Source organism: Balaenoptera musculus, chromosome 2 (assembly GCF_009873245.2).
Source record: "Balaenoptera musculus isolate JJ_BM4_2016_0621 chromosome 2, mBalMus1.pri.v3, whole genome shotgun sequence".
Lineage (NCBI taxonomy): Eukaryota > Metazoa > Chordata > Mammalia > Artiodactyla > Balaenopteridae > Balaenoptera > Balaenoptera musculus.
Genome location: NC_045786.1, coordinates 33657396 through 33674231, shown reverse-complemented (window position 1 = coordinate 33674231; position 16836 = coordinate 33657396). Strand labels below are relative to the sequence as shown.

The following is a 16836-nucleotide window of genomic DNA, read 5'->3' as shown; positions in this document are numbered from 1 at the left end:
ACTGCATTAACACTTAACATAAGTATTTTCGCACTAGGTCAGACCGAAGGTTCACGGTGATAGAATCACACAAGCACAGTGACAGACCATCACGACAGACTGTGGAGGGAGTGTTAACACGACTCTCGCTGTAAGGGCCAGAGAAATGTCACTCCCTCCTCATCCCCACCACCCTCTTCACACTCCCCTCTGCCTCCCCCGCCCGCCGGAGGTAACCAGCCCCTTAGGTTTCTGCTTTATCCTTTGCTGTATTTCTTTTGCACAAATGAGCATCTGTCTCCTCTTCTCCTATGAAGGGCAGTGCACTGTAGATGCTCTTTTGGGCTTTGTTTATTTCACTTCACAGTATGTCCTGAAAGTCACTCCATAATTATTCATAGAGCTCTTCTTTATTCTTTTTTCAGAATTGCATATTGCTGCGTTATGTAGAGTAACCAAGGTTGAATACTACCACTCACTTATGTATGAACATTGAGGTGTTTCCAATACTTTGTAACTACAAACAAGGCTGCAAAGAATAGTCTTGTGCACACACATTTTCTTAAGAATTGGAGGTCTGGATACACCCAGAAGATACACCTACCCTAGAAGTGGGATTTCTAGGTTACAAGGTAAGTGTATATGTATGTAGTTTTGTTAGGTGTTGCCAAATTCCCCTCCAGAAGGAGTGTACCAATGTGCATTCCCACCAACAAGGTATGAGAGGCCTTTTTCCCCAGTCTTGGCCAACAGAATATGTTGTCATATGATTTAATTTTGGTCAGTTGGATAGGTTAGAAATGGTATTTCAGTGCTGTCTTAATTTGCATTTCTCTAATTATGAGTGAGTCTGCACATCATTTCATATGTTTGAGGATCATTTTTGTATCTTATCTTTTAGTGAATTGTCTGTGTATCTTCCCCATTTTTTTTAAAAGGTTTTCTTTTTCTTTTTTAAATTTATATATTTTATTTTTTGCTGCGCTGGGTCTTCGTTGCTGCACCTGGGCTTTCTCTAGTTGCGGCGAGCAGGGGCTACTCTTCGTTGAGGTGTGCAGGTTTCTCATTGCGCTGGCTTCTCTTGGCGCAGAGCACGGGCTCTAGCGCACGTGCTTCAGTGTGGCACGTGGGCTCAGTAGTTGTGGCGCACGGGCTTAGCTGCTCTGCAGCACGTGGGATCTTCCTGGACCAGGGCTCGAACCTGTGTCCCCTGCTTTGGCAGGCGGATTCTTAACCACTGCGCCACCAGGGAAGTCCCTTCCCCATTTTTCTATTGGGATTTTGATCCTTTGCCCCTCAATTTTCAGGAGTTCTTCGTATATCAGGCATATTGAGCCTTTGTGGTATATGTTGTGAATATGTTCTCCCGGGTGGCCCTTTGTCTTTTGACTTCCCTTATGATGATTGAAAAAATTTATAATTTTTACGTAGTCGAATTTATCAATCTATTACCTCTAGTATTTGAGTCATAATTAGAAAGCCATTTCCTACACCAAGGTTAAAGAGAAAGTCAGCCATGTTTTCCTCTGATATTTTATGGTTTCTTTTTTTACATTTAGATCCCTAATCCATTTGGAGTTATTCTTGTGTAGGGGTGTGAGATATACTGGATTTAATTTTATCTTTTTCTAAATGGCTATCCAGTTGTCCCACTAACATTTATTAAAAATGCAGTGATTTGCGATGCCACCTTTATCATACTATAAATTCTAATATGTATTTGGGTCTAATGCTGGGCTTTCTCTTCTATTCCAGAGGCCAATTGTGCATCAAGCATTAGTACCACACGATTTTAATTACAGAGGATTTATTGTATGTTTTAGTATCTGGCAGGGCTATTCCTCCCTTGTAGTTTTTCTTTTTCATTGTTTTCTTGTCTATTCTTGGACGTTTATTTTTTCACATGAACTTAGTATCAACTTATTTAACTCCATAAATAGCTTGCTGTTAGTTTTATTAGGACTGCATTAAATTTATAAATCAACTTCAGGAGAACTGACATCTTTATAAGGTTGAATTGTCCTACTCAAGAACAGGGGATGTTTTCCATTTGTACGCCTGCTTTTGTGTCTTCCAGAACTGTATTAAAAATTTCCTCATATATACTTGTACTTTGTATACTTATGAAAATTCCTAAGTACTTACATTTTTAAAAAAATTTAAGTGTAATTGACATATTAGTTTCAGGCGTACAACACAGTGACTTGATATTTTTATAAAATGATCACCACAATAAGTCTAGTTACCATCTGTCACCTTAAAAGTTGTTACATTTCCTATGCTGTATGTTACATCCCTGTTACTTATTTATTTGATAACTGGAAGTTTGTACCTCTTAATTCTCTTCACCTATTTCACTCTCCCTCAACACCCTCCCCTCTGGCATTCGTTTATCCTCTGTATCTATAAGTCTGTTTCTGTTTTATCTTGTTTATTTTCTGTCTTGTTTTTTGGATTCCACATATAAGTGAAATCATATGGTATTTGTCTTTTTCTGCCTGACTTATTTCACTTAGTATCAATATAATACGCTCTAGGTCCAACCAGGCTGTCACAAATGGCAAGATTTCATTTTTTTTTTTTTTATGGCTGAGTAATATTTAGTTGTGTATATATACCACATCTTTTTTATCCAGTCATCTATCAATGGACACTTAGGTTGCTTTCGTATCTTGGCCACTGTGAATAATGCTGCAATGAACATAAGGGTGCATATATCTTTCTGAATTAGTATTTTGTTTTCTTTGGAAATATGCCCAGAAGTGGAACTGCTGAATCAGATGGTAGTTCTATATTTAATTTGTTGAGGAACCTCCATTTTGTTTCCATAGTGGCTGCACGAATTTACATTACCACTAGCAGTGCATGAGGGTTCTCTTCTCCACATCCTTGCCAACACTTATTATTTGCTGTCTTTTTGATAATAGCTATTCTGACAGGTGTGAGGTGATTATCTCATTGTGGTTTTGATTTGCATTTCCCTGATGATTAGCGAGGTTGAGCATCTTTTCATGTGTCTGTTGGCCATCTGTAGTCTTCTTTAGAAAAATGTCTATTCAGATCCTCTGCCCATTTTTTAATTGGGTTGTTTGTTTTTTTGATGCTGAGTTGTATGAGTTCTTTGTATATTTTAGATATTAACCCCTTATCAGATATATCATTTGCAAATATCTTCTCCCATTCGGTAGACTGCCTTTTCATTTTAATGCTAGTTTCCTTCTCTGTGCAAAAGCTTTTTAGTTTGATGTAGTCCCATTTGTTTATTTTTGCTTTTGTTTCCCTAGCCTAAGGTGACATATCCAAAAAAATATTGCTAAGATGGATGTCAAAGAGCATAGTATATTTAGTTCACAGAGTTTTATGGGTTCAGGTCTTACATTTAAGTCTTTAATCCATCTTGATTTTGTTTTGGTATGGTGTGAGAAAGTAGTCCAGTCCGATTCTTTTGCATGTGCTGTCCATTTTCCCAACACCATTACATATATGTACGCAAGCCTTGCTGGCCTTCAATGCCAGATGTCTGGGGGCATGTCTTCCTGATGCAGGACTCTCAGTCCAGGGAGTCCGATGTGGGGCTTGGACCCCTCGCTCTTTGGGGAGAATTTCTCCAATTGTGATTATCCACCTGTTCGTGGGTCACCTCCCCAGATGTCTGGGGGCTTGTCTTCCTGATGCAGGACTCTCAGTCCAGGGAGTCCGATGTGGGGCTTGGACCCCTCGCTCTTTGGGGAGAATTTCTGCAATTGTGATTATCCTCCTGTTCGTGGGTCACCTCCCTGGGGATGTGGGTCTTGACTATATGGCATGTTTGCCCCTCCCACCCATATTACTGTGGTTCCTTCTTTATCTCTTTAGTTGTGGAAAATGTTTTCTGCTAGTCTTCAGGTTGTTCTCACTGGTAATTGTTCTGTAAATAGTTGTAACTTTGGTGTGCCCATGGAAGGAGGTGAGCTCAGGGTCTTCCTACTCCTCCCATCCTAAGTATTTAATCTTCCTTCTTGCTATTATAAATGGGGTTTTCTCTACCCTTATGCCTTTTGTGTATTGTTTATGTATACAATGACTACTGACTTTTGTATATTAACTTTGTATTGTGTTACTTCACCGAATTATTGCTTCAGTTAATTTTATTATTGATTCACTGGGCTTTTGTAGGTATATTATCATATAATTTAAAATAGAGATAGTTTTCCTTCTTCTTTACACAGGTTTTGCCTCTGATTTCTCTTGTTTAATTACATGGGCTAATATCTCTATTACAATGTTGACTAGTAGTAGAGATAGTGGGCGTTCTTGCCTGGTTTCTGATCTTAGTGGAAATGTCTCAAGGGTTTCTCCGCTAAATAAGATACCTAAAAGGTTATCTCTGAATTACTGTTTGGCATTTCTGCAAATCTCTTTTTATTTTAATTAATTAATTAATTTATTTATTTATTTTTGGCTGTGTTGGGTCTTCGTTTCTGTGCGAGGGCTCTCTCTAGTTGCGGCAAGTGGGGGCCACTCTTCATCGCGGTGCGCAGGTCTCTCACTATCGTGGCCTCTCTTGTTGCGGAGCACAGGCTCCAGACGCGCAGGCTCAGTAGTTGTGGCTCACGGGCCTAGTTGCTCCGCGGCATGTGGGATCTTCCCAGACCAGGGCTCGAACCCGTGTCCCCTGCATTAGCAGGCAGATTCTCAACCACTGCGCCACCAGGGAAGCCCTTGCAAATCTCTTTAATGCCTTGCTTCATAGTAGATAGCTTTATTCTATTATCTGCTGTGCATAAAGTCTATTACAATATGTTGTTTTACTTGAAGAACATGAAGAAAATATAGCCTCACATGGAGGCTAGTTGGAGGGGGGAGAAGTTTTTTAAGGTAATTATTGATATTCTTCTTTGATATTTTCCTAAACCTTGACAAGTGATAGTTTCTTAAAGGTTAATTGAAATGTGATTCATTGACTATATCAATGAATTTTTCATACTCTGTTACATGAGAATAGATTGGTCTAACACTTTGACTGGATCTTTTACCCATACATGATTTTCAACATCATGTATTGGTCATTTGGAAAATATTGGTTTACCAAATTACACAGATCTTCTAAATGTTGACACATTACATTATACAATATAAAAAAAAAATCACACTTGTTAATTTCACCATGTATCGCATCAGAAGATATGGTTAGGTATTGGTCATGATTATGGTGGTGGCTACAACTTTTCCAAAATTCAAATTTTCACTAAACAGTTTGAATTTTATCACTGACAACAAATACTATCAACTGTTTTCCTTGAAGTGACAGGCTCATTTTAACTTTTTAAGAAAAATATCTGCCAAACACACAAGTTTGAATAACCATAGTTTGTTGTCATTCTTTCAAGTAAAAAAATGGTGTTTGTGAAAAAAGCAGCTAGTTCAGCTCACAACTCAAACAACTGCACAAGTGCTTTTCCTTGACACAATCAGCATGCTTTGGTATGCAGCAGAAGTCACTTTATACATACTGACAATTTCAGACTTTAATATAATTAATATTATTATTATTTTTACTTCTTCATCAAGGACATTCTCAAGTGAAACCAGCACTTTTAAATTAAATTTTGAAGTTAATTTTTCCTGCAAGTGCATGGTGATAAACCCCAAGCACGAGAAATGTGAAAATTACACCAGGGTACGTCATAAGTGTCTCAAAACCAGTGATGAAGAGAAAGTCTTCAGGACTTCCCTGGTGATGCAGTGGTTAGGAATCCGCCTGCCAATGCAGGGGACACGGGTTCGAGCCCCGGTCAGGGAAGATCCCACATGCCATGGAGCAACTAAGACCCTGCGCCACAACTACTGAGCCTGTGCTCTAGAGCCTGCGAGCCATAACTACTGAAGCCCACGTGCCTAGAGCCCGTGCTCCGCAACAAGAGAAGCCACCGCAATGAGAAGCCCGCACACCACAACGAAGAGTAGTCCCCGCTCGCTGCAACTAGAGAAAACCCACGCACAGCAACGCAGACCCAACACAGCCAAAATTTAATTAATTAATTAATTAATTAAAAAGAAAAAAAAAGAGAAAGTCTTCAAAGAATCCAGAGGGAAAAAAAAAAGACGTTTACATACAAAGGAACAAAGATAAGTATGACAGCTGATTTCTTGTCAGAAACAATGTAAGTAAGAAAATAATATTTTAAAGTATTAAAAAAAAAACCTGTCTACTTAGCATTCTATATCAAGTGAAAATATCTTTCAAAAATAAAGGTGAAATAAAGACTTTTTCAGACATACAAAAGCTGAAATAGTTCAGCAACAGCACACCATCACTATTAGAATGTTAAAACCATCTTTATGCCACAAGAGAAATAACATCACATGAAAAAATGAATCTACACAAAGGAATGAAAACCACTGGAAACGGTAACCATGAGTAAATACGTAAGTGTTTTTTCTTTTTTTTTTGCCACACCACGCGGCATGCAGGATCTTAGTTTCCTGACCAGGGATTGAACCCAACCACCTAGGAATTCTCAAGATTATTTTCCTATGAAATAAATCAGTAACGTAAAAGCCAGGAGGGGAAAAAATGGATGCACACTATTGTGAGATTGTTATACTGTATGTGAAGTGGTATAATATTGCTTGAAGATAGACTCTGATAAGTTCAGATGCATATTATAAGCGCTACAGCAACCATTAAGATACCAAAACAATTACAGCTAATAATTCAAAAAAGGAGACACAATGAAATCATTAAAAAATTCCAAAAGAAGGCAGGAAAAGAGGAAAAAGGGAACAAAGGACAAATAGGAACATAGAAAACGATACATAAATGAACCATAACAATAATCACATTAAATATAAATGGTCTAAATGCCCCAATTAAAAGGCCAAGTTTATCAGATTGGATAAAAAAGCAAGACCCAACCATATGCTGCTTAGAAGAAATACTAAAGATCTAAGTTCAAGCTTATTTGTGTCTTAGATGGTTTTTAAACCCTCTTGGGGGTAGTATCCATATTCTTCAGTTTCACTTCATGGAAACTTCTCTAGCATGGTATATGCCACTGACAATATATGACACAGAAGTCAGGGTCCTGGAGCCACACTGGCTAAGTTCCATCTTAGCCTGCATTAAAAGTGAGGTCCGTGTGACGACTCTACATCCACCTTGGGAGAGGCCTCTACGTGCTACAATGCTCATGAGTGGTACAGCAACTACTGTCATTGACTGCAGTTCCAGAAATTACTTGAGAAGGAAGTTAAAGTGTTAGAAGACTGAATGCACTGATTCACGTCCTTCTTCACTGATTTGTTCATGCCAATCTTGATAAACAGTCTTATTCAAGAGAGGGCTGCAGGAGAAACAGTGACTATAAGGAACCATCCCATCTACTCTTTTATCCTCACCCTCTCCCCACGCCCAACTCTTCTTCCACTGAATTTGGCTGACAGTGGAAAAAGTCTCGAGTGGCCACTTGACTCATACCACTCCTCAGGTTCTGTGGTCTAAAGCAAGTTCAGATCCAAGTTTTTCAAATCCTAGTTTTTCCAGAAAATGGACAAGTGGGTATCTTGGTTTAGGGTCAACCCAAAGCAGAGCCTGAGACAGGACTTTAGTGCAGACAGTTTACATGGGAGGTGAGTCCAAGAAAGGAGGGGCGAGCCAGTGAGGAGAGTGAAAGAGAAAAGGAAGAAAAACCAAGATCAGGGAAGCGCCTCCACACTCTGGGCTTTGCCTACAACTGGGCCAACTGTGACCCTTGCAGGGGAGTCCCTGGTGCAGAGGAGAAAGACACCACATCGTGTTTTTTTTTTTTTAAATATATGTTTATTTATTTATTTGGTTGTGCCGGGTCTTAGTTGCGGCAGGCGGGCTCCTTAGTTGCGGCAGGCGGGCTCCTTAGTTGCAGCAGGCGGGCTCCTCAGTTGTGGCATGCATGTGGGATCTAGTTCCCTGACCAGGGATCAAACCCGGGCTCCCTGCTTTGGGAGTCTTATTCACTGTGCCACCAGGGAAGTCCCAGACACCACATCTTGATATGGGATGCTGTCAGCCTGAGATGAGTCTGAGCTCACCTGCTGCATGCAGCTGAGGCTGAAGTGCCATAGGGCACCAGCGGTGTCTGTTAGAGTGACCCAGCCTCTTCTACCCTCTGCTTCCTTGTCTGAAATGGGTATGAAATAGCTCACCTCATGCTGTGAGGCTTGAATGAGAGGATGCGTGGAGTCCCCAGCCCAAGGCCCGAATGTCAGCTTCTTTCTCGCTTCCCTGACCTCACTCCCCAACTGCTGGTAGCAGGTACATCTGTGGGCAGTGGGCACAGATGCATCTTTGCCACACTTAGGATGAGGGTGCAATACCATTGGCCAGAACAGGAAGCAGAGAGGACAGCATGAAGAAACCATGTTTTTCTGTTCTATCCTTTGGAGGAATCGGGCAGGATGAGGCTCTCATTGGCTGATACTTGAGACCATCTGCCTAGAGATATCACAATCCATTTGTTGATTCGTTCTTCATCCCATCAGTGTTGATTGAGAATTTTCACAGATTTTTAAAAAATAGCCACAAATGCCCTTTACGTACCTTCTATCAAGAGTTGAAGTTAGATTCCCTTGTGACTACTTTGACCAATAAAATACAGTGGAAGTGACACTGTTTGGCTTTTAGACAAGGGGTCCCCGACACTGAGAAGCAGAGACGGGTCATCCTTACTGCACCCTGTGTCAACCCCTGGCCCACAGAAGCTGCAAGTATAAATAAAATAGTGGTGGTTTTATCAATAAAATAAAATAAGGTGTCTCAATTAGAAGGTGCATCAGTCTAGAAGTGTAGAGGAAGAGAGCTGATGGGGGCCCAAGCTACAAGTCCTTTAAGTGTATAAACAGGCTCATCTGCAAGTAGCCATTTTAATCCACCAACTATGATTATGTTAAAATAATCCCTTGGCTTTGCACAAATGAGGTGGAAAGTTGCGACTTATTAAATAAATAGTTTTGGCCTTCACGTGGGCAAGTAATCTTTAGTTGTGAATGAGATCCAAGTATGTGTTCGCAAAATTTCCAGAAAATCTTCAGTAAACCCAAACTTCCTTAAAGGAGTTTATTTATGTGCCTGTCTGAAGGTTCTCCTTAGGACACTGGACTCAGTTTTTCCCTGAAAGGGTTGGCATCTAACAAACACAGTGGAGACAAACATTTGTAAAGGCGGCTCTGACACAATCCCACGAGCAGCTGTAGGGATCCAACTGCCAAGAAAGCTGTGATCATCGTTGCTCAGACTACCAGGGTCTATAGGTGGCTGCGGATGAGCACAGGAAGGCAGGCGCAGGCTCTGGCACTGGCAGGTGGAAAGGATTCGGGACCAAGCCCTCACATGCTTCTCTGATGAAATGCCTCTGACAGTGCAGTGATGTGCAATCTCCAGATTATCATCCAGATATTTGGATTTTCTCTATTTTCCAAGCATTGCTTGGGTAATACTCTCAAGTTACAGATGATCTTTTAAAGTGGTTTTGACTTTCAGTACTCAACAATAAAAAGACAAATATCCCCAATTAACAAAAGGGCAAAGGATCTGAACATTACTCTAAAGAAAGTATATGAATGGCTAGTAAGCATGTGAAAAGATACTCAACATCATTAGTCATCAGGGAAATGAAAATCGAAACCATAATGAGACACGACTTCATACCCATTAGGATGACTCTAATAAAAAAAATGCAATAACAAGTGTCGGTGCGGATGTGGAGAAATTGGAACCCTCATATACCGCTGGTGGGAATGTAAAATGGTACAGTCGGTTTGGAAAACAGTCTGGCATTTCCTCATGAGGTTAAACACTGAGCTACCATATGACCCAGAAATTCCACTCCTAGGTATGCACCCAAGAGAAATGAAAACATAACGTCCACATGAATGTTCACAGCAGCAATATTCACAACAGCCCCAAAGTGGAAACAATCCTAATGCCTGTTAACTGATGAATGGATAAACAGAATGTGGCAAACCGAGACGCTGGAATATTATTTGGCAACAAAAAGGAAATATTGACACATGCTAAAACATGGATAAACCTTAACAACATCATGGTAAGTGAAAGCAGTCAGTCACAAAAAGTCACACATTACATGAGTCGACTTATATGAAATGTCCAGAATAGGCAAGTCCACAGATACACACAGTAGATTAGTGGTTGCCTAGAATTGGGGGGAAACAGGGCATAGCTGCTAATGTGTATGGAATTTCTTTCTGGGATAATGAACATGTTCTAAAATTATTTCTAATGATAGTTGCAAAACTACGTGAATATACCCCAAACCATTGACTTGTACACTTCAAATTGTACACTTTATGATATGTGGATTATATCGCAATGAACCTGGTACATAAACAAGATTTTGAAAAAAAAGGGGGGTAGAAATAAGGGGAGTAAAAAAGCCACTCGTAAGGCCTACCACAAGAATATCAAAAGTGATGTCTTGGTATATTTCCGTCCAGTCTTTTTGGAGCAAATTTAGAAAACTATAGATAAATAAAAGGACAAACATTAAAAATTAACCTTGGCCTTCCCTGGTGGCGCAGTGGTTACGAATCCGCCTGCCAATGCAGGGGACACAGGTTCGAGCCCTGGTCCAGGAAGATCCCACATGCCACGGAGCAACTAAGCCCGTGCGCCACAACTACTGAGACTGCACTCTAGAGCCCGCGAGCCACAACTACTGAGCCCGCGTGCCACAACTACTGAAGCCCGTGCACCCTAGAGCCCGTGCTCCACAATAAGAGAAGCCACCGCAATGAGAAGCCTGCGCACTGCAACAAAGAGTAGCCCCCGCTCACCGCAACTAGAGAAAGCCCGCGCGCAGCAATGAAGACCCAACACAGCCAAAAATTTAAAAAAATAAAATAAAATAAAATAAATTAAAAAAAAATTAACCTTAATTATGTTAATATCCTTATGTCCTTTACTGTGTGTATATGTGTATAATAAAATGTCTTTTTTTTTCTTATATTGTTTTATAATCTGCTTTGGAAACTTTCCAGCTTACTGAGAAAATCTTTCAATGTGTTGAAACATTTTTGTGTTTTCATTTTTCCTTTGTATGGATGTGCTATGATTTGTTTAACCCAATCTCTCTGATACTTAATGCATTTAGTTTTTCCCCAGTTTTTCATACATACAAGAAATATAATTACTTGCATCCTTCTAGACAAAATCTTGGAGCATACCAATGATTTCTTTCGCATAAAAATCCTTGGAGTGAAATTGCCAGCTCAAAGAGTATAAATGGTACTTTATTATTAGTTATATTTGCTTCTCTCTGATTTTCTTTGAACATGTATTTGTTTTCCATTGGTTCTTTTATGGGTAGCCTGTATGTGATTTTTGCCATATAAAAGTTCTGTTTGCAGATTTTTTCCTCATTGATTTTAAAACTTTTGTTATATATTAAGAATATAGGACTTCCCTGATGGTGCAGTGGTTAAGAATCCGCCTGCCAATGCAGGGGACATGGGTTCGAGCCCTGCTGCAGAGCAACCAAGCCTGTGCACCACAACTACTGAGCCTATGCTCTAGAGCCCATGAGCCACAACTACTGAGCCCGTGTGCCACAACTAGTGAAGTCCGCGCGCCTAGAGCCCCTGCTCCGTAATAAGAGAAACCACCGCAATGAAAAGCCCGTGCACCGCAACGAAGAGTAGCCCCCGCTCGCCGCAACTAGAGAAAGCCCGCGGGCAGCAACGAAGACACAACGCAGCCAAAAAAAAAAGAATATATATGGGTCTCATATAAGTTACTTTCTATATTTTTTTTCTTTAAAGTGTTTTCTTTATTTCTACAGAGAGTATGATTAAAGTATAGATAATCAAAACTGTCAGTTTTTACTCTGTGGTTTTTGCCTTTGGGGGTCATTCTTTGAACAGCACACCCTTTATCCTTATAGATTAAGATTCCTTAAGGATTTTATATAATCCTTAAGATTATATAAAATATTCACCTATATTTTCATATAGTACTTTTATAGTTTCATACTTACCTTTAATAAATCTGAAACTTATTTTTGATATGCTGTATTTCATGGTTTTCCAAATGATCCGTCAGTTGTCCTCAAACTATGTACTAATTTTTTCCTTTCTAACTGAAAATGCAACTTTCATCACACACCACATTTCGAAAGATACTTGGGTCTGTTTTAGGTCTTTTATATTTGTTCAGTAATTGGATTTATAAAATTCATCGATCACATCTTAATTATTTAGGCTTTAAAAAATATTTTCACATATGGTAAGGCAATTACTCTCCAGTACTCTGTTAATCAAAGTTTTATCAGCTATCTTTTATATTTATTTGACCGTATGAATTTCAGAATTAATTTTCATTTAAAAGAAATCCCACTGGGGCAATAATTAAAACTGTATTAAATTTATAGATTGGTTTAGAAAAAACTGAAATCTTTGTAATACTTAAACCTTTATATCAAAGAATACACATGACTCTCCACTTAGCTATATTCATATATAATTCGTATATTAGCTATATTCATATCCTTCAATATTATTTTGTAGTTTAAGTGAAGAAATCTTCTACAATATATTTCATGTTAATGTTATTAGCATGTATTTTAAATTGTTGCTATTTTTATAGATGGGTATTTTTTCATATGCTATTGTCTAATGTGTTACTGATTTTTTTAGTATTTCCTAAATGGCTTTGTATTCAATTTTCTAAAAGATTTTCAGTAGATTGGATTTGGTTTTTCAGGTAATCATATCTTTTGCAAGTGATGTTAAGTCTATCATCATTTTCTTTCTTTTCTTCCTTTCAAGTACTTATGCTTTATTTCCTTTCCTTTTTAAAAATAAATTTATTTATTTATTTTTGGCTGCATTCGGTCTTCATTGCTGTGCGTGGGCTTTCTCTAGTTGTGGCACGCAGGCTCAGTAGTCGTGGCTCGCGGGCTCTATAGTGCAGGCTCAGTAGTTGTGGCGCACGGGCCAGGTTGCTCCACGGCATGTGGGATCTTCCCGGACCAGGGCTCGAACCATGTCCCCTGCACTGGCAGGCGGATTCTTAACCACTGTGCCACCAGGGAAGTCCTTATTTCCTTTTCTTATTTTATTGTCTGGAGTAGAAATTCCAAAACAATGTTGATTAATAGAGGTGATACTGAGCACTCCTCTCATATTCCTCATTTTAATTAGAACCCTTCTAATATTTCACCATTCTGCAAGATATTGATTGTTGGTTTCAGATATTCGTTTTGTCTGCATTAAGGAAACATATTTCTATTATTGGTTTACAAAGACGTTTTATTTTAAAAAATTAATAGCTAAAATTAATTAGCTCTCCTCCTTTGATTAATTACATTAACAGATTTCCTAATGTTAAAGCACTAAGGTAGTCTTGTAATTAATACATATACGTATAACGTATAACTGTTAATTTGATTTGCTAACATTGCATTTAGCATCTGTATGTTCATAAATGAAATTGGGTTCATTGTTTTCTTTTTTAAAATGCCCTTGTCAGTTTTTGTATCAAAGTTGTGCAAACTTTAAGAAACGAAGCAGTACACTTGCTATCTCTTCCTATGCTTTTTAAGTGTTTAAATAATTTGCTCATAAATCCTCTAGGCCTGGCACCATCGGGGAGAGCAGTTCTTTGTCAGCTTTTGCAATTTCTTGCCTAGTTTTGATCTCCTCTCATTAAAAAAAAAACAAAAACCTTTCTTTGATTCAATTTTCCCAGAAATTAGCTTTCTTCCCAAAGATTTTAGCATGTATCAATCTAAATTATGCACACTATGCTTATAAGTTTTTTAACTTTCTCTGATAAATCTCTTCACCTTTAACATGCATTTCTTTTTTTTCTTTTTAAAAAAAAAATAGGAATAGACTTGTCAGAGGTTTTCTCTTTTACCAGTCTTGATGAATAACTATTTATCAATAGGATAATAATTTTGTTTTCTAGTGTAATTTTTCTCATTTCTATTTTTTCATTAATTCTATCCTTTTAGTTTGCTCATGGTATTTTGTTATTCTTTTTCTATGTTTGTAAGTTAAATAAATTCTATTTTCATAAGTTAAATTCCTAATTCATAAGTTAAATACCTAGTTTTCCCACACTTAATAAGAAAAGCATTTCAAGCCACAACTTTCCTAAAAACACTCTTTTGGCCGCATCCACTAAGTCTTGATATGGAATGGGGCCATGGTTGTTAATTACAAAACAGTCTTTAATGAGAGTTTAATTTTGATTTCCATCCTGCACCAAAAGTTAGCCAGGATAGGTTTCTTTGTACAAATACCATAACTGGTTTACCTTTTCATAAGGACACAAGTTGTATTGGATTAGGGGCCCACACTACTCTGGTATGATCTCATTTTAACTTAATTACATCTGCAAGGACTCTATTTCCAAATAAGGTCACATTCTGAAGTACTAGACATTAGGGCTTCAACACATGAATTTTGTAGGGGGACCCATTTCAACCCCAAACACCTCTGTGAATACTCTATTCTTGGCCTTTCTAACAGGTTAGCCATGACACAAACCTAGCATATGAACTGGGAGAACCCCTTCCTGTACCCACGACAAGTGTCACTAATTGGTTATGGTATATTTTCCCACTAGTTCTTGAAGCAGATCCAAAACAGTTCATCAAAGTGGGCCGTAAAATAAAACGTATTTGCCGCTTCTGTTTTCTTAGCTTAGTGTTTTCTTATAAAATTGTACAGATTATTTCAATAGTAATGATTAAATAACAATTTAAAATAGTGGTATTAGTAAACCTGGGTTCCTTCTGAGTAGGTACTGCACGGTACATGAGCGGGAGATGCAAAGAGAAATTTCGTCACCAAACACTCACCAGGCCCCCTTTGTGTTCTAAGCCCTGTGCTCAGTAGCTTAAATAATACAGAGATGCATATGATCTGGTCCTTGCCTTCCAGGAGCACTGTTATAAGCAGGGAAGACAGACAGATGCAAAAAAGCTATAATGAAAAGTTCAACATGACACACATAGCTTGGCTGGGAAGTTGTTGGGAGAATACTGGTGAAGGCTTTATAGACAAGGATTCATCAGAATTGGGTGTGTCTGTCTGGTGGGACCGGCGGAGACTGGGGAAAGATGTCTCCGAGGATGGCATCAGGTGGAAGAGGGTGAAGTATGGTGTCTTAACGAGTTGGACACAGTTCCATATAGCGTCAAGGCTCTGAGTCCCATGCAGTCAGGGCAGAGGCTCCAAATAAATGTTTCTCATGTAAGAAAAAAGCCTAAGAAAAAAGCACCTCATCCATCAACAAATTATATGTTTATCAATCTCAGCAAACCAGAACAAGGTCTCTATGCAGCCCTAACGGACATCTCAAAGGCCGTTCACTACAGCCTGGGCACTTTACTCTCAGGAAAAGCTGTCAGTTCCCAACTCACAACCTATTTTATTCCCTTTGCCCATGATACTGACAAGTTGTGCTGTTTGGTTGTCTAGACCATGAAGGATGAGAACCAGCAATTTGTGACTGGATGGGACGGTATAAAAATAGGCACATGGAAAATAAGAAGAGTTATCTACCAGTAGGTGAATTTGAGGACAGCGAATCCTCACAGAGCATAAAAAGAAACAAACAACAAGCCAAACAAACAACCAACAAAACAACAACAGCCGCAGGGCAGGCAGCGGTGGGCTGAAAAAGTCCTGAGGACATCTTTGAATTGTCCTTTCAATTCCCGTCCAGCGCTGGACCTTCGTCATGCCAGCTCTGAATCATCAGGGAAAAAGATGACAGCATGTTCTGGGCCTCTCATTTAAGCAGAAAAAAAGTTCTGTGCAATGAAAGATACTGCAAACAAAAGTGGAAGATAAACGACAGGCTAGAAGAAAATATTTGCAACATATAGTAGACAAAGGATTAATGTCCATAATATTATAAAGACCTCCCACAAGTAAATAAGAAAAGCACAAATCACTCCACAGGAAAATGTGCATATACCATGAACAAGCAACCCACAGTAAAATACAAGTAGTCGATATACCCAGGAAAGATGCTCAACTTCACTAATGAAGACAATCCAATTTAAAATATGTCATCTGCACCCCCGCCAAAAAAACCTATCAGACTGGCAAAACTTACAAAAGAATGAAAACATTCAGAGCTGGTAGGAGTGTGGAAAAATGGACACGCATCCTGCCTTGTAAGGTAATTTGATGATATCTATTAAAATGTATTTTATTCCACTATTCCACTTCTGAGACTATCCTGCAGAAACACCAGCACTCATAGGAAAAGAATCATGTGCAAGGATATAAACTGTGGTATCTTTTGCAAGAGCCCCAAACTGAAAATGGTCTTTTTTTTTGGCTGCACCATGCGGCATGCGGGATCTTAGTTCTCCGACCAGGGACTGAACCCATACCCCCTGCATTCGGAGCACAAAGTCTTAACCACTGGACCGCAAGGGAAGTCCCTGAAAACAATCTTAATGTTCTAATTTGGGGAGCAGCTGATGGAATATTACACAGGCATTTAAAAGAATGAAGTAGTGCTATATGTACTAACTTGGAAACATTTATGATATCCATGAAAAGTAAAAAAAAACAAAAAACAGGCTGTGTAATAAAATATACAGATATGAGCTCCATTTTTTTAATATATAGAAAAATGTCTAGAATAAGAAGCACTGGGGTGTTATGAACTGGTTCGTGGGGGTAGAACCAGGGTGGAAAGGGAGACTTACTTTTTACTTCACAACCCCTTAAAATTTTTTAAAAATGGGTTTTCAGGTGAATTTTACTTTAAAGATTTTATAGATCTTCTCGAATTCTTTAACAAAGATGGGCTGTTTTATAGTAATAATAATAAAAAGGTGATTAAAAAAAAAGGCT

At 38.8% G+C, this 16836-nt stretch overlaps 1 protein-coding gene across 7 annotated transcripts in view; it reads right to left on the bottom strand.

Moving 5' to 3' along the window:
• Window positions 1–16836, bottom strand: part of ARNT2 (aryl hydrocarbon receptor nuclear translocator 2) — a 196854-nt gene that overhangs the window by 50784 nt on the left and 129234 nt on the right. The window lies entirely within an intron of this gene.